The following is a 19,137-nucleotide window of genomic DNA, read 5'->3' as shown; positions in this document are numbered from 1 at the left end:
GGTAGGCACACCTCTGTAGGTGGGCCCTGTGACACTGTCACAGTGTATGGGAATAAAACAAAGGCCTCAGAAGAAGCAGATATATCCCAGAATGCTTTGCGCAGAGAGCTCTCCTCACAAAGAATTATGGGATTTGCCGTTACAGCGGCACGCTATCGCCATAGGCTGTCGCTACTCAACAGTGGCGACTACTGTAATTGTCGGACTATTAGGTTTACCTGAATATAAGCCGCAGAAGCTATATTGCAATTGTACATATACAAGCCGCACCGGACTATAAGCCGCCGTTTTTTTTATGTTTAATTACCATATGGTTCGTGCACATAGAGGATTGTTGGGAAAGAGGCAACTGTTTGGGGAAGTTCCTATTTTTTATTTCTACCGGTACGTTTGTTTTCCATAATGACGGTGTCACACAAACTGTCTTGCACTCGCAATGTCCATCTTTCTCGCTGTCGTTCTGTCTCGTACAACTCGCAGTAGAAGTCTGCTTCCGGATGACCTCTGCATTCCCGTGTGTTGAAGCAAATGTGACGTCAACATGGTGGATGGTAATGGTATCCATAGATATACGTATTACCCTAGTGGCCGTTAGCTGTAAAAGTCCATAGTTAAGCTGCATTGTTATATAAGCTGCAAGGTTGAAAAATGGGGAAAAAGTCGTGGCTTATAGTCCGAAAATTACGGTGATAACAAAGATGGCGCAGGCATGCATGGTGGAGGAGGAGTTACATGACCAACGGGGAGCAAAAAGTAGTGATCATCTGTTTCAACGGTCAGTTAACTGAGTTTGATATAAAGTCCACAATATTGTTCTTGCATGCACTTTTTTTTTTAAGTGGAGAGGGTGGGTCTTTTAAAAAGTCCTCCACAATACATTTAAATGTGCTGAGTTTGATCTAACATGCTGAGAGAGAGAGAGAGAGAGAGAGAGAGAGACAGAGAGAGAGAGAGAGAGAGATTTGATTTTGATTTTAAAAACTCATTTATTCACTCAATGGTGATCCAAAAATTATTCAACACAGCTTCAAATTAACACATCCATAAATGAAAGTTCTGAATTAATTACATTAAACAAAACACCTTCATAGTCCCAAATATTATGAAAAGTATTTAGTTCATCCATTTTTAGATAATATTTAAATTCTAACATAACTCTTGCCCTAACCATACTCTTAAAGAGCATTACACAATCCATATTCTGTCCATTATTAATTCTAAATTTTCTACTCAAATAAATTGCAAGCTTTGCTTGACCCAGAAAAAAATGTAACAATCGTCCAATTTTCTTCTTTCCTTTGCGATATAAAAACCCAAAAATAAAACACTGCTCTGTGAAATTTTCTCCAAATCTCTTCCAAATATCTCTTAGAAAAGCAAATAAATCCAATAATCTAAAGCACTGTACAAAACAATGAAAAATGGTTTCTCTCATTACACAAAAGGGACATTTATCTGAAACACCAGGATTAATAATAGAAACAAAAGCATTAACTGAAATAATACCATGCAAGATTCTCCATTGTAAATCACCAACATTTTTAGTCAATGGTGGTTTATAAAGTAACCCCCATGCAGGTTTCACCTCAAGTCCAACTTTAAAAAAATCTCTCCAAGGAGTATCTTTTTTTTCTTTTAGCTTTATTTTGTTCAAAGCCTTAACACATTTCGTATATATCACCTTTCCCCTCACTGAATCAAAAAGTTTCCATTCATTTTTTTCTTTCTCTAAAAAAAGTCCAGGACATTCAAAGTCTTTCAAATGTGCCTTAAAACACAATTTAAAGAAAGGATCTGCTTTATCTGGTGTTAGACGTCCATCAAACCATTCCTTTATGAGTCTTTTGTCTTCTTCTGATAACATTCGCTTAAACATTGTCAGCATCATGCCTACAGTTCTTAAGGAGTGAATCTCCAATTTTCGGGCCAATGAAACAACATCATCCATTTCAGGTCCAACAAGTTCAAGGAAATGTTTCAGTGTGACCACCCCTTTTTCCATCAACAGTTCAGAAATCATCACCATGTTGTCCCAGGCTGAGCCCAAACGAGATCCCTTGAGGAAAGGTTCCAATAGTAACCAGTTTAAAGATGTGGACGCTCCAACTCTCTTCGTTTCCATGAGGTTCCAAGATTTTAACACACTTACATAAAAAGATGGCAAACACTTTACATTATATTTTGAATTATCAACAATAAACAAAATTTTTCCAAAACCTAAATTACCAACTTTTGAAAAAAAAACATTCTGTGACTTGTTTCCATAAAACATTTTGATCACCATACAAGAAACTCTGTATAAACTGTAACCTGAAGGCTGCTTTTCTACTCTCTAAATGAACTAAACCTTGTCCTCCTTCTTCCTTTGGTAAATACAAAACACTCTGAGGGACCCAATGTAATCTGTCCCAAAAGAAATCTAAAATGATAGCCTGTAGTTTTACTAAAAGCCCTGGTGGGGGCTCCAAAACAGATAACCGATGCCACAAAGTTGAAGCAACAAGATTATTAATAATTAGAGTACGACCCCTGTAAGACAATCGTGGCAACAGCCAGTGCCATTTCTTTAACCTACCTTCCATCAGTTCGATAAAACCTTCCCAATTTTTCCTTACCTCTATTTGATCTCCCAAGTAAACACCCAAATATTTAAAACCATTTTTCAACCACTTTAATTCACCAGGTAATTTAGGTTCTTGTTTTTTCCACTTACCAACTAGCAAAGCTTTACTCTTGCTCCAGTTAACTTTGGATGAAGAAATTTTGGCAAACCGCTCAATAATTTTAGTTAAAGTGGAAACATCTGATTCTTCTGTAATAGCCACAATAATATCATCCGCATATGCAGAAAGATGAAAGGGTAAGGAAACTTCATTCAACTTTACCCCTTGCAACCTTTTCCTGATTTGACATAACAAAGGTTCTATACTCAACGAATACAACATTCCTGACATTGCACAACCTTGACGAATACCTCGCTTAACATTAAAAGGTGCACTTAAACCACCATTGACTTTCAATACACTTTCAATGTCACAATAGAGTGTTTTGATCATGGCAATGAAACTAGAGGAGAAACCAAAAGCTTTCAAACTGTTCCATAAATATTGGTGCTCCACTCGATCAAAAGCCTTTTCTTGGTCAATAGAAATTAGACCAAAGTTCAAACCCAATAAATCAGAGAGATCCAAATAGTCTCGAATTAAAGTTATATTATCTCTGATTGATCTGCCAGGGATGCAGTAGGACTGATCGACAAGTATCACTTGATCAATCACTTTTCTCAGTCTGGACGCCAACACTTTTGAGAAGATCTTGTAGTCAGTACACAACAGACTGACAGGTCTCCAGTTCCTTATTTCATACAGATCACCCTTCTTGGGGAGAAGAGTGAGCACAGCTCTGCGACAGCTAACGGGTAACATTCCCCTTGCCACACTACTATTGAGGACTTCCAGCAGATCTTCAGCCAGCACAGGCCAACACGATTTAAAAAACTCCACAGGCAAACCATCTATTCCTGGAGCTTTGCCATTCTCCATGCTCATCAGCGCCTCCTGCAGTTCTTCCAATGTCAGAGCATGCTCCAAAAAGGCATTGTCATGATCTGACACCTTTGGCAGATCGCTGAGAAACTCTTCTGTCATCACAGAGTCTTCTCTAAGCTCATTGGCATATAACATTGAGAAAAAGTCAACAGCCCTTTTCCGCAGTTCAGTGGGATCAGTCAACTCTTTTCCATCTTCAGAACGAATACAATGAATAAGACGATTTTGTCCATTTTTCTTCTCCAAACTGAAGAAGAATTTTGAAGGAGCATCCATTTCAGAGATATTTTGAAAACGTGAACGTACTAGAGCTCCCTGCGCTCTGAGCCCAAGCAGATCAGCCAAAGCAGATTTTTTCCTTTTGAGAGCCTTAAAATGGCCTCGACTTCCTGTGGACTCGCAAAAACTCTGAAGATCCACAATTTCATTCTCTAATTCTTCAATAGATCTTACCAGTTCTCTTGTGACATTGTAAGTATATTGATTACAAAACTGCTGAATTTTAATTTTACCAATATCCCACCACTGCTGTACAGACGTAAACTGACATTTCATAAGTCTCCACTGCTTCCAAAAAAAAGAAAATCCTTTTTTAAAACAACCATCGTTTAACAAAACAGTATTGAAATGCCAATATGCACTTTTAGGTCTTAGATTATTAATAAACACATTCCCTATAATCATACAATGATCAGAAAACCCGACTGGACATAAAGTACATGATTTAAATATTTGTAAATGGTGCCCAAAACAATAGAACCTATCTAATCTAGCCAAAGTAATATAATTATCTTTACAGTGAGTCCAGGAATATTGCCTTATCTTTCCATTTTTAAACCGCCATACATCAGCTAAATCAAATGTTTCAATAATACGTTTCAATTTTTTCCTTGACTGTAGATGTGACTCCAAATTATTCCTATCTAAATCATCTACTGTACAGTTAAAATCACCTCCTAAAATTAAATAATCTGTTGGCACACAATTTAAAAGTGTATCTGCTAACTTTTCTAAAAACACACAACGTTCAGTCGGATTCACAGGAGCGTACACATTCAGTAAAATAAACTTTATATTTTCATACTTAACAGTAACTTTTAACAATCTTCCTTTAACAACGTTTTCAGTCTCAATAGAAACTGGAAGAAAGTTCCTCGAAAAAAGAATAGCTACTCCAGCACTTCGCGAAGTATTATGACTCAGAACAAGATTTCCATCCCATTCTTTCTTCCAATCAACCTCATTATCAACATCACTATGGGTTTCTTGAGCAAAAGCTATATCAATACATTTAGATTTTAAAAGTTCAAAATACACAGCCCTTTTTTTCACATCCCTTGCACCATTAAGGTTTAAAGAAGAGATTTTAAATCTGCTCATATTCACACAAGAACAAAACAAAAGTAAAGAAACCACACTAACTTTCATGAAAATCACAAAAGTTGAGCTCTGACCTTTTGTACCAGTTTTCGAAGTCTATACACTTCAGTGTCTCTTAACCCATCAGAATTCCTTTGTCTCATTAACCATTTAGCAGAGTCAACAAACAATTTTCTATTTGGAAAGAAATCATCTACGACCACATCCCGTTTTCCTTTTGTTACTTCCAAAAACCTTCTAATCTGCTCTAGACTGTAGCCATTAGTATTCTGTCCATCAGGAATAGAGGAATCAGATTCTCTATCACTATCAGAATCAGATAAAGCCTCAGAGTCACTTTCCTTCCCACTCTTTTCTTTCAACTGAGTCTTTTTGGGTTTTACCCCTTTAGTTTCTCTAGATTTTCTTTTAGTGTTTGGTACTTTAAAAACACTTTCATCATCCCTGATCAGATTCCTTTCACTATGAACTAAGTCATCAACATCCATCTCTTCTTGTGTAGTTGTTTGACTCTTTTTACTCTCTTCAGGAGAAGTAATGACTTCCTCAATGTCACGTTCTGAAACATTAGACTGGTTTTGGTCTCCTGTTGAAACTCCCTCCCCAGGGTTGATTTCTTGATCTCCTTCCCCAGCATCAGCCACCGGAGTTCCCTCCCCAGCTGCGCTCACTGTCGCTCCAATCACAGCATCTGCTGATGTCCCTGGCTCTGGATTTTCATTAACCTGAACAGTCTCTTTTTGAACTTTTTCAGGGCAATTACGAACCGAATAGCCCTCCTGGTTACATCCAAAACATTTCATAGTTTCAGTTGTTGCAAAAATAGTATAATCAAAGCCGTCGACTTTAAATTTCATCACTATGCTCAGTTCCTCGATATCATTCTTGAGAATCATAAACACTTGTCTTCGAAATGAAACAACGTGTTTCAGCTTCGCTGATTTGCATCCCGACGGGAGCATTTTCATTGCCGACACGATCTGACCGTGACGTGACAGTTCCTTCAGCAATACATCATCACTGATGAAAGGTGGCAAGTTAGACAGGATGATCTTTTTAGCAGGGTTCATTAAAGGGAAAACAGTAGTATGTGTGTTTCTCAAAACAATTCCCCTCTCAACTACGCTGTTCACTTTGTCAATCGAGTCCAAAAACATAACCACTGCATTATTCATCCTAGACGCTGCCTTCACACTTTCACACCCAACAAGTTCCCCAACAGCCAAACCACACTCCTCAACCGAAAAATCCACGCCAACTGGTATTTTAATACCATGTCGGCGTGAAAGGCTCCTAAAGCCTGCTGTGTCGCAACTTTTCCCGGCCATCGCACCAAGCTAAAAGCTTGATGCGGCCGAAAAAATACACTTTTGAAACACCAGTGACACAGTGAAACCAGCTCGTGTTAAAGTGTGAAACAAGTGAATCACCACTGTAAAAAGTGAAAATCAAACCTTAAGAAAACCTCCCACTCGTTCTCCTTCCACTCCACACATGCAGCAGACGCTCACACATGCGCACTCGAGAGAGAGAGAGAGAGAGAGAGAGAGAGAGAGAGAGAGAGAGAGAGAGAGAGAGAGAGAGAGAGAGAGAGAGAGAGAGAGACAGAGCTCTATCTGGGCTTCTGGCTCTACTTGTGCTCTACCTGTCTCATACTTCATCCAAAATAGTTAGGTTGCCCTGATCCATTTTCTATATTTATGCTGCTATATGTTTAGACTGCTTGAGGACATAGGGACCACTTTTGATCATTCTTCCATTCTGCAGTATTTGTTAAGTTCCACCAATAACTATGTTCTCTCTGCTTTTTCCTGTCATACCAGCTTCATCCGGTCTATTCCTGTTTGGTTGTGACTCCATGCTGGACTGAAATATCAGCCGTAGCGCTGCTATAAACATCTCTGTTTATAGATATTGTAGCTTGGCCTGTTTTTCAGTTTTGTTCCTGCTTCTTCTTACAGTATGTGGTATCTTTCGCTTGTTTCCTTGGCTGTGATGTTTTTCCAGGAAAGGGCCCCCTCCGGAGCTAGCTAACACTAACTTCTGCGAGAGGAATCTTCCTTTTGAAAGGGAGCTTTTCCTTTCTACTGTCACTGCATAAATGCTCAGTATAAATAATTGCTGAACAGTCAAAGACAATATGCAAGTGAAAATCATTGCTGCAGGCTCCTACAGCAGAAACATGTCTTCCAAGACAATGACTGGGTGCAATCAATTGGATTTCCTTGATAGAAACGTACTTGCCAGAAACTAACCAATCTAACTGTGTTATTTCTGTAGAGTGCCTTGAAATGATATGTGGCATCACCTGTTTAGAGGGATTTTTTTTCTTATTGTTAGAAGCAAAGATCACATTTTGAAATTGATTTAGAAAAAACACTCTTTTTAATTAAAATTGGAAAAATATTTTTAATGGAATAAAGGTTTTGAGAGTAACTTTACTGTCTCAAATTTTTATTTTGAATGACTTTTTTCAAACTAAATAAAAGCAAAATTTTTATCTCTTTTTTATATCCGTGCTCACAGATGAATTTTTATCTGATTAATTTTTTTCAAGCATGTGTTTTACAGTTATTCTTTTTTCAATATTCTTTTGTCATATTTGAATATTTGAGATTTTACAAATTGCATCCTAATCAATTTGTGTTTTATGGATCACATTCTCTTCCCTTTAAGCCCAAAACAAACACTCAATATTAACCAAATAAAAATGTTGATGCTAACATCCAGTAGACCAACAGAAATATGTCTCCACTCATTACTTCAGAGGAAAGCCTGCGTCCAGAATGGAAGAGAATTGGATATATAAAATAGGAATTTGTAAAACTCAATCTAATAAATGAGAAATTGAAAAAATGAAATCTGAAAGCACAAACAATCTGTGAAAAAGATAAAGAATTGATTGATAAGACAAATAAAAAAAAAAGGGCATGAATGAACAATTACTCTAAAAACCTTTGAGTTTCATTCATGGGTTACATTTTTTATAACTTAGAACTTAGAAATTAGAACTGGGGTTTTTTTCATTAGGAAAATCTGCTCTTTGCTTGCAACAAAATTCACTTCATACGCCTGTAATGATTTTTAAAGTGGGACATAAAGGGTTAATGCAAAAAAAATCCCACACTTGATAAAACTTAACAAAATTTTGCAGAGATGAATATGGTTACCATGTGTTTAATGCATTATATGCTATGTTGAACAGTGCATTCAGATTAAACAGCTAATAATTACGATAAAAAAATTATGCTTTTGAATAATTTAATTCAATTCAGTTTATTTCCATAGCACTTATTCACAACACATGTCAGATATCAAGGCAGTTTACAGCTCAACAGGTCATTCAGTAAAATTGACTCAAAGTTTTCTATCTAAGGAAAACCAGTTGATTGCATTGACTCAAATGTAATCCCTCACACTAAGCATACTTGTAGTGACAGTGGAGAAACCTCCAGCAGAACCAGACTCAGTGTGAGCGGCCATCTGCTGAGGCCGACTGGGGTTCAAGGAGACAGAAGCAGAGATAGAAAAGGCATATAACACACAGCCAGCCAGACAAACTCCTAGCTACGTCCAATGTCAGAGGAAGAAAGGGAGCACATCCAGTTAGTCACAGTCAGAGAAACAGGACTACACTGAAAAACAGGCCGATATCCAACATCTACAGTATAAACAAAGGTGTAGATGGTAGCAGCACAGCTGATATTTCTCTCCAGGATGGAGTCACAGCTAAACAGAAACAGACCATAACATTATAGTGAGAAAAGCACTAAACAAGCCATGATCTCACTTTTTTTTATTATTTCTGCTTTACATCTGTTAATTGGTTTATTTTCCATTAATACCAAAAAAATTAAAACACTGGTGCCAAATGTTAATATGGCACAATCCTTGTGCTCTTGAAGCTTTCGGAAAAGGTTAGAATACAAATTAAATAGAGGCTACTTTTTTGGGAGGCCATTAGGCCAAAACAATTACAAGGAAAATATGACATGGCAAACATATCAAGGAATTGATCTATTTTGTTTAAAACACTGGTTCAGTGTTATGATTAAAACCAGAAAATAAGAGGCTGAATATAAGCACAGAGAGAAAAAATAAGGTAGGAAGGATCTGTGTTCCCCTGAAGCAGCCTGTAGGTCTTTAAACAGACTTTGGTCCATTTTTAACCATAGGGATAAAATCCTTTGGATGTCGCTTTTATTAGGCCCCAATTAATTCAAAATCTTCACAAGAAAAGCTTTACAGTAAATTATAACATTATCAAATATGCAGATTATTGTGACTGAATAAATTAGCATCTGAGCATGTTTTCTTTCAGACTTTGCCTTTATTGTGAAATTATTCTAGATGAATGAAAGAAGTGAGAAAATTGAAGATTGAAGGAAAGTTCATGTCTGCGTAGGCTTTGTTAAACAGCCTATTCCTGATTAAGAGGATGGTCTTTGTTTATGAAGCATCTGTGCAGACAGATGGAAGCAGCATGTTGCTGAACTCTTATTTTGAACATGTAACGTCTGAGGCAGTATTTCAGAAGTGCAAAGTCAAAGATTAATTATATTTTCAACAAAATTTCAATGAGAACAGAGAGTTTGAACCACCTGTTTTAAGTCCCTTGAAATAACTATTTTGTTAAGTGTACAAACACATGCATCTGTTACTAACAAAAGGTTTCATGAAGATGAAATGGCACAAACTCTATTTTACAGTCATATCTATTTTTTTTTCCTATAGCACCAGTTCTTTTTGCAACATACATTCAGTGGTTTGAAAAAAAAAACTGTGGGACAAGAGACATCTTGCTCTGATTGTTGGTGTTGTGACAAATTTCATCTTAGCTGGATCTAAACCAAATCAATAAAGATTTTGTGAAATGTTATGTTTTCCACTGCTTTAAGCATTTGTTGGCACATTTTAAACATTTGTATTGTCTGTTTGTTGGGATCAGATTTGGGGGATGTGTAAGCTTCAATTCCATTTGGAGAGCGAGATCATCTGTGGTAGTAGCAGTAGACATCCTCCAGGCATGTGAGTAAAACTAGCAGCAGTTCAGCGGACAGGATGATAAAATGGTAGCCGGCGCGCGCGGATGTCGTCATACAAATTTAACCCCCATGGATTAGTAATGAGCTCCTATCGGCATGAAGGCAGGTGAGCAACATTTTTGGCAATGTGATGTAGCTGGGGATAACCTGAGTTAGAAATACAGTCTACTTCTTTTTCTATTTACCTGGTCCTATGCTGGTCACCTACAATTCCTTTTTAAACATCAATCTTTGTACTAAAATATTCTTTCCGTCATGATTTGTGGACATTAAGAGTCATCTCCTGGTCAGACCCTGTAATTCAGTAAAAGGGTGCAGTCAGAGTAAAAAAAATGTGCATGCCCAAGAGAAGCCAGTGGCTGGAAGTTGGAGGGGATTCTGCTGGGAGCTGCAGGGAAGTCTGCTGCCATTCGGCTGGCATTTGACTGGAAAGGGCCATTTTAAATGGCTGCTGCTGTATCTGCAGTGTTGCAATTCCTTTCACAGTTTAGTTTCAGTAGTTTAGTAAGTTTGACGAATAGGTGCTACAATATATCAGAAAGTTGAGCCATTATTTCTAACAGTTTGTTACTAAATCGTTGATTTCCTTTGCATTTACTGCAAAAGCCATCTTGAAATAAGTAAAAATATCTTTAAGTGTATTTACCCTTGAATTGAGCGGGTAAATAAGATGATTCGCCAGTGAAATTTGTATTTTTACTCTTAAAATAAGATAACTAGATAATATAAACTTAAAATAAGACAATACAATTGTTTTTTTTTCTCATTTTAAATTTAAATTGTGTTCTTACATTGTCAGTGTTTCACTTTTCTCCTCAATTGAAGAAAAAAATGCACTTATTTAGATTTCAATTTTGTTTTGCAGTTTTCTCCAATGCAGTTTTCTTACAAGGGCTTTATAATGCTTCCTCAATAGGTTTAAAAGAACTTGATTTTGCTAGTAACAGAATTCATGTGAAGGATTGCTGTTGTCAAAATCACAATGATATCTAGAGTCATGCAAAGTCAATGAATGGATGCAATCAAACTGATTTCCTTAGAAAATCCTTTTAAACTGACTGATCTGTTTGAAATTTCTCTGTAAAGTTTTTTCAGATGACATGTTTTCTGAATTGGAGCTATAAATAATGCATTAAATTACATCGAAAAAGATGAGAAGGCATTATAGCTATTCACATTTCTTTTGCAAGAGCAGCAATTTTATAGCAGCACAGGTGTAATCATTTAGATGTAATTAAACTGCCTTTGTGATCAGCATGGAGAGTTTATGTAATCTTTAATAGAGGCTGATAAGATGTTTTCTATTTGCTGATGGTCTGAGGCATGGGCGTAGGTTTGCATAGGGACCATAGGGACATGTCCCTACCAAAATTTTGAACCGACCTAATTGTCCCTACCAATAATTGGATGTGAGCAACATGTTTATAATTTCCAGCAGTAGTTGTTGCATCAGTGGCTTCTTTTCCTCTCGCAGCTCCTCTGCCTGGTCTCTCCTGTCCCTTTCATGTAGCAGCGCATGGAACTGCTGCGCTGTTTAACTCCACTCTCATTGGTTGTTCTGCCTTAAGTTCCGCCTTCTCTCTCTCTGATTGGCTGTTTTCTAGTCCTGGTGTGCTTGGAGCACAAAATTGAAAATTTATTCACACTAGAATGCTGCGGTTACTACAATTAATATTAGGCTGCAAAACTAGTCCCAATTAAAAAAAATTAATATCATGTACACTAAAAAACAAAAACATATTTTTTTCTTTTATAAAGCGAAATATTCTGAGTCAGCCAGGAGTTCTGAAGACACAAAATGGGTAAATAAAGGCTGTAAGCCATCAACATTTCTGATTCTTAGCCACAGCCAATTAAGAAAGAAAATGTGAGGGTTTCCTTTTTACCAATATTTAGTTGCTATTACTGTTTTCATTTTTTATGACTCTTTGAGGAAGTTCAGGTATAAATATTAGCAGGTGTTATTTCTCTTATAGAGTACAACAACAAGAAATGGGGCCTAAACATCTGCTGTTTTTCGTTTAAAAAGCATAATTAGGGTTCCACATAATAATAGTTCTATTTTATTGACTATTTATACTTCTAGAAATAGGATAAAGACAATAACAAACAAAGGAAGAATATAAACATTGATTTTATCTTACATAGATTTCCACACAGTCTATAAGTAGATTAGTACAAACATTAATGTCTGGTAAAAATGCTTGAATATGGCTGTTTATTTTGGATAATGTTAAATTACAAAATTGTATTTTTACAATTTTGGTATAATTACTGATCTAAGTGGGTTGCTCTGTAGGGGAAAGGGACATTTTACATTTATATTATGTTTTATAGTCTCCATTCTCCAGTTAATGATGAATCACTTACTAAATTAGTTGACGATTATTGAAATAATCAATTAATATAATTAATTTTTTCAGCCCCAGATGAAATACATAAAATGGGCTACACAGAGTAACTACAGCCCAGATGTTCAGCTTTTATAGTGAAGTTATTATTTTAATGAAAGTATTATTTTGCTTGATACAGAGAGAGCATAGTAGGTAAAATATAAGAGTGGGGTTTACCTCTGCATAATTCTATATCTTCAGAAGAAAATACTGTATTTACCTTCTCTCTTAGTCGTTCAAATGAAACCGTTTTCAAAGTGGAAAACAGTCCTAATTCCACATTCATCAGAGCCGGTGATACTTCAAACATTGATAAACAGCATCTAATGAGTGTAGTGCTTATACATTTTTATTAATGTAGCAAAATGATGTTTTTCTCTTTTAACAATGAATTCGTCTTATCAGTACGGATGCTCACATCGAGCATAAAAAAGGGCATATTGCATAGCACCAATGACACCCGACCAATAGTGTCCCTACCAAAGTTCAAATCAAAACTACGCCCTTGGTCTGAGGATAAAGGTTGAATCACAATAAGGCTCTGAACGTGAGGACAAAGTAGCGGAAATGTTTGTTGCATTCAGGGTTGATATGAGGTGCACTAATATCTGTACAGAGAAAAATCAGCTGTGTAATCCTCAGAAGGCTGATGGTAGATCACACCGTAATCAAAACCCAGCAGGAGGAGAGTGCACAGAGCACCCCCGCTGACTGTTGTCACTGCCTGTTGGTCTCTGTTCAGAGAACAAAATCATCTCCAAAAGCGTGTTTGCTGTATTTTCTGGTGCTCACAGAAAACAAAAGAGATCGTTATAAAGTTGGATGAGTTACAAAAAGAAAAAATAGCCTTTATTGCTTCAAGTGGTGCAGTGCAAAAACAATCTAGAAATAAGTAAAAAAATTCTTATGTAAATGAGATGATCTGCCAATGGAATTATTATTTTCACTCTAAAAATAAGATAATTAGATGATATGCACTTAAAACAAGACAATACAACAATTTTTTCATGTTTTAAATATAAATGATCCTTTTCCATTGACAAAGTGTCTCAATTCGCTCCTCAATTCAAGAAAACATGCACCTATTTTAAGAAAAAAGACTAATTTAGATTTCAATATTTTCCTGTGTGGAAAGTGTGGAAGCGTTTGTCTGTGAACAGCAGTGAGTGGTGGAAGCCATTAATAGGTTATTCAATTTACCAAACAACTGCAGAATATCTGACTAATGAGTGAATTTAATTTAAAGTTTAACAACAATATGAAATGGTTATTATTTGTAACTTTTAGAGGTAATTCATATCTGACCTGTTTGGAACATTTTTGATCGGACCACAGTTAATTTCTCATCTTGGTCACCCACACCTGTAATGCAGATGTGAATACCCTCTGGTGAATCAGTGTGTTGACCAAATAAACAGACAGAGACCCATATTATTATGTAAACTCCACCTGCTTTCAGGCGATCTCTGGTGTGGCTCACCGATGGGATGAATATGAACCTGCCTCAATTCAAACCAACGTCAGAAAACATGAATGCTGAAAACAAAAGTGGGCTGCATTAAACTGCATTCAGTGTAAAATCTTTAACTTACAAAAAGGTAAAAAAGCTCTAAAACTCAGGCTTTCAGCTCTTTTCCAGTTTTCTGGGAGTTTGTTCCTGATCAGTGGAGCATAGGAACTAAATGCTGCTTCTCCATGTTTGGTTCTGGGTGGACAGAGTAGGCTGGAACTAGAGGACCTGAGTGGTCTGGGAGGCTGATACACTGACAACAGATCTGTTATGTATTGAGGTGATGATCTACTCACTGATATCTAGATTAACAGAAGGATTTTAAAGTCTATCCTCTGAGCTACAGGGAGCCAGTGGAAGGATTTCAGAACCAGACTGATGTGATCTACTTTCTTAGTTCTAGTGAGAACTCGAGCAGCAGAGTTTTAGATCAGCTGCAGCTTTCTGATGGACTTTTAAGGCAAACCTTTGAAGATACTCTTTCAGGGATCAATTCTACTAAAGATGAATGAATATATGAGTTTTTCTAGAACCTGCTGGACATTGGTTCTTTGATCCTGGAGATGTTCTTCAGGTGATAAAATTTTGACTTATTAAGTGCCTTTATGAACCGCTGTAGGTTCAGGTCTGAGTCCAACATGACACCAAGATTTCAGCCATTATGAGCGGTTTCTGAATCTGTGAGAAACTCCGGATCTCTCATTCTTTGATCTGAAAATTATAACCTGTTTTTATTTTGTTTTTTTCAGTTGGAGAAAATGGCCCACTCACATATTAATATATTCTAAGCATCACGCCAAAACTCTGATAGGTTCTTAGTCACCTGGTGACGTTGTGATGTAAAGCTGTGCGTCATCTGAATAGTTATGGTAACTGATGTTTTTGTTTGCTATAATATGAGCTAAGCGAAGCAGGAAGATGTTGAATAGGAGGCGCCCCAGAATGGAGCCTTGAGGAATCCCACATGTGATTTTTCTGGTCTCTCATACAACACCGTAACACCCCTAAGAAATGAAGGAAACTGACTCAGTCAGATGTAAACTAAAACCAACCCTCTCTTTAGGTCATGGAAATGTGCCCGAGTCTGTGTGCTGAGGAGCATAAAATCCATGTTTGTTCTCAAAAGGAACCTTTTTTTTTAAGAGAAAATGGTTGCAGATCAGCAGATTATTTACAAAGTCAGATATGATGATTAATCAGGTGTAGACCATCACACACGTTAACATATGCATTGTAAAAAACATATGCATTGTAAAAAAAAAAGTGTAAATGTGCAAGGATGGCCGCTTGGGCACTGCTGGAGGAAGAATACCGGGTGGGAATCTGTGTTCAGAAATCCTGGTTACTTGCTGGTCGATGATGATAGATGGATCATATTGTATTGCTATAGGACCCAACCTTAAATGTCACTACTGCTGTTATATATTATATATATTAAAAAAGCAGTGTAAGTATTTGTGATGTGTTAAGGTGTCTCACAAATGTAGCAGCACATTGAACAGATCAACTCATGCCTCTTTTACTATGATAATACAGTAGCACCCATTCAAAATGGCCCTTCCCAGTCAAAAACCAGCTGAATGGCAGTGGACTTCCCTGCAACTCCCTGCAAAATCACCTCCAACTTCCATTCACTGGAGTGATCCCCTCCTTCTCCGGGGCATGCATATTTTGTTACTCTGACTCCGTCCTTTCACATTTCAGGGTCTGACCAGGAGATGCTGCTTCACTTTAGATCTTAATGTCCACAAATCATGACAGAAAGAATATTTAGTACAAAGATTGATGTTTAAAAAGGAATTGTAGGGGACCAGCCAAGGGCCCATCAAGGAAAGTGGGTAAATGTTGAATGGCTACTACTGTAATTGTAGATCTAAATGATGGTTGCGTTGGGGGCAGACTTCAAGCAGGCTTAGTACACGAGGGCTGGCATTTAGTAGTGACTGGTTAAGTGTAATACACATGTTTGTGTGGGACCGTGCTCCTAATAGAAAAAAGAGGACATATGTACTTTTTCATGGTTAATTGCTGGACATTACAACAATCAACATGAAGCAATAACTGAGCTCAATACAGTAGCAAACAGGACTTCATACCCACTTTGTAGAACTAACAGGTTTTAAGCTGGTTTCTTTAATGAATCACTGATGTTATAGCACTTGGTTGGCTGTAGCATATCTATAAGTGTTAACTAAGTCTCTCTGTAATGATCAAAAAGCGTTGTTGCCATGGATATTCTGACAAGGGGCTTATAGTCAGGTTTTAAAATGGAGGAAAAGAGAAACACATGCCAATATACTACCAGCAACTGCTAGCATGAAAACTGTGCACTATTTTTGGCGTAAGGGTCCTGGTGTATTGTCTTTTTCCTAGCAAGACTGCTACCGATACATTTTGTGGTTCTCCTTTAGCTTATTCAGAAGTAGCCATTAAAAATTTCCCCACTTTCCTTTATGGGCCCTTGACTGGTCAGCTACAATATCTTTTTAAACATCAATCTTTATACTAAAATATTCTTTCTGTCATGATTTGTGGACATTAAGATCTAAAGAGAAGCGTTATCTCCTAGTCAGACCTTGTAATTCAGTAAAAGGATGGAGTCAGAGTAAAAAAATATGCATGCGCAGGAAAAGGAGGGGGTCATTCAAATGGCTGGAAGTTGAAGGGGATTTTGCTGGGAGTTGCAGGGAAGTGGGCAGCCATTCGGCTGGTGTTAGACGTTTTGGAAATTCAGAAATAAGCTGTGTTCCAATCTGAGTTGCATAAAAATGCAGAACAAAGATGTTGCACATTCATGGGTCTACGCTCTATGTCAACCTCATCCTTTCTGTCACATGAGACTTAGTGTTTCAGTTATAGTTCACTTGCCAAAAAAGCCAGATGCGAAACCAAACCTTAAGTCTTCTTTTAGCCCAGTGAAAACCAGAATGAAGATTTCCTGGTGTGAATCCCCTCCTTTATAGACGTTGAAATACCTTGAAACTAGTACCTTGGCTGCACTTAATCACCAGCAGGATAAAGTATCTTCCCTGTAGCAGGGAGCAGTCAGTGTGTTCTCAGTTTTCAAATTACACATCTAGAGTTTATAAAAGAGAACCACTTGGTGAAATCATGTTAGGAGGAAGGTTTTGCATTTTATTGTAGTAAATTGATTTATCTGTGCATCACTGGAGAGAGGAAGGAAAAGAAGAAACCAAATGAAGCGAAAACATTTTGGAGTCACCACACAAGAAAAGCATATTAGCAGATCTAAGTTCATTCTGAAAATGCCTTCCATTACATTTAACTTAATCAACTATTCAAGCAGGTGAAACAATCTGTTTTTAAAGGCGTAGGGAAGTCATAGTTAAATGTCAAATCATTCTGGCTTAAACGTGTATATAAATGTACTCTTATCTGACGATATTGTCCCAAAAATTAGAAAATTTCTATAAAAAAAAAAAAAATCCTATCTTAAAATCAGTGCAAGCCAGTTAGTTATATGTGAGCCTGAACACCTAAATTCGGCTAATCATATATCAACAGTCATATGTCAATGAAATTTTTTCGGTCATAGCATCTTGATTCATATGTCGCAGCTAATGTACGCAATGGTTGAAATAAGAAATAAGAATCATTTCCTTTCCCATTGAGTTCCGTCCCAATGTACACGGGGATGGACGTCTGTATCTTCGACAGGCGTAGAGCTAACAGAACTGGCAGCGTTACGAGGCAAGGGCTCAAACATGTACGGCTGTAAGCCTTCTACACCAAACCAAGCTTCTGCCGCCCTGGCGTCTTCTTCCACAACATCTTCGTCCCCGCTTTCCTCCTCTAAATAAAAAATGTATGATGGAGGAGACTCATCCACAACCTCTGACACTAAACTCTCCTCCTCTTGCATGTTTCCGCTGTCCATAGCGTTCCTTGACTGTGTTGTTGCTAAGTCACCAATTTAGTGCTACTTGGTCCCAATGGAATTTCCCATTGGGAACCTACTAGCACTAAGTTACTAACTGGTTAGCAAGATGCTTCCAACAAATCAAACATGCTTGCGAACCTTCCGACACAACAATCCCGCCCCCTTGATAAACGACCAATCAAATTCACTTTATCCACTTGTGTAAAATTGTGCACCACTCTGGAGAATTCGGAAATGCAACGGTTGGAACAGCCGTTTCCCTACGACTTTAAATCATCAATAAAAGAAAAATCCTTGTTTTCTTTTTTAAACTAAACATGGACATTACAGGCATGAAGGGAGGATTACTGCAAGGAAGCAGGAGAATTAATGGTCTTATTCTTTGGGGTTCAGCAAGCAATTTTCAAGTTTATTCAACAGGCAAAAACAGCTTTGGGTGTAAAATCTACCAGTATATTCTAAAAGAAAGGTGATGAACAGCTGATGGTTAGTGGCTTTTCCCCTCTAGGCCTTAAAAAGGTCTCTGAGGAAAATGTGGTGTGGTTGTAAATGTGATTTGGGTGAGGTGGCCCAGCAAAGCCATAAAATATGCCATAACTCAGAGTGAAAGGAGGGGGTGGTCCCCGGCTGCAGCTCCAGGTGTGCTGAGCCAGGCTGACATTTAATTCAGCTGCAGGATTACCAGGACAGCACAGTGTTGAAGTAAGACTTGGCTTTTACAGGACATCACTTTCCAAGACTTGACTTTTATGGCGCTGCTCTAAGCCAGCGGGGTCTAACGGCTCGGCACCTTCAGCGCTCCCAGACACCCCTGCAAATTCACTCTCAGAGAGCGCCGTCATCCTCTGTGACCTTTGCTGAGTCAACTTAGCTGCCGCATGCATTACAGCGTCTCCCGTCCTCAGATGGCAGGTAAATCAAACTGTGTGGATCTGTACGGCTCATTTTGCACCCGTTACCATGGCAACACGGACCGTCTGATGGGTTGAAGTGTAAACATGATACACTGTGTGTCGATAAATGATCAAAAGGGAAGTTTCCATGTTTTGATCAAAGATCAGTATTCATGAGACACCGCTGTAAGCACAGTGCCATCTAGTGCAGAAAGGCGGAACTGCTACATGGAGCAGGGAGGAAACTCAAGTTACCTCATACGTGCAGCATGCACCGATAGTACTTTAAATGGAGTACAAACAGTTTCAAACACGTTTAGAGAGTTATGTAAGTGTTAATAGGAATAAATTAGACTCTAAACAGCAGATATGAAAAGTCTGACCCACACAGGTCTCTGATTTCACTGAGCTTCATTAATGAAACACTAAACATTAAGCATCTGACCCAAGAGCTGAGTCGCCTGGTC

The sequence above is a fragment of the Cyprinodon tularosa genome, unplaced genomic scaffold (assembly GCF_016077235.1).
Source record: "Cyprinodon tularosa strain WSP-4 unplaced genomic scaffold, ASM1607723v1 ctg190, whole genome shotgun sequence".
Classification (NCBI taxonomy): domain Eukaryota; kingdom Metazoa; phylum Chordata; class Actinopteri; order Cyprinodontiformes; family Cyprinodontidae; genus Cyprinodon; species Cyprinodon tularosa.
Note: the sequence above shows the minus strand (reverse complement) of the source record.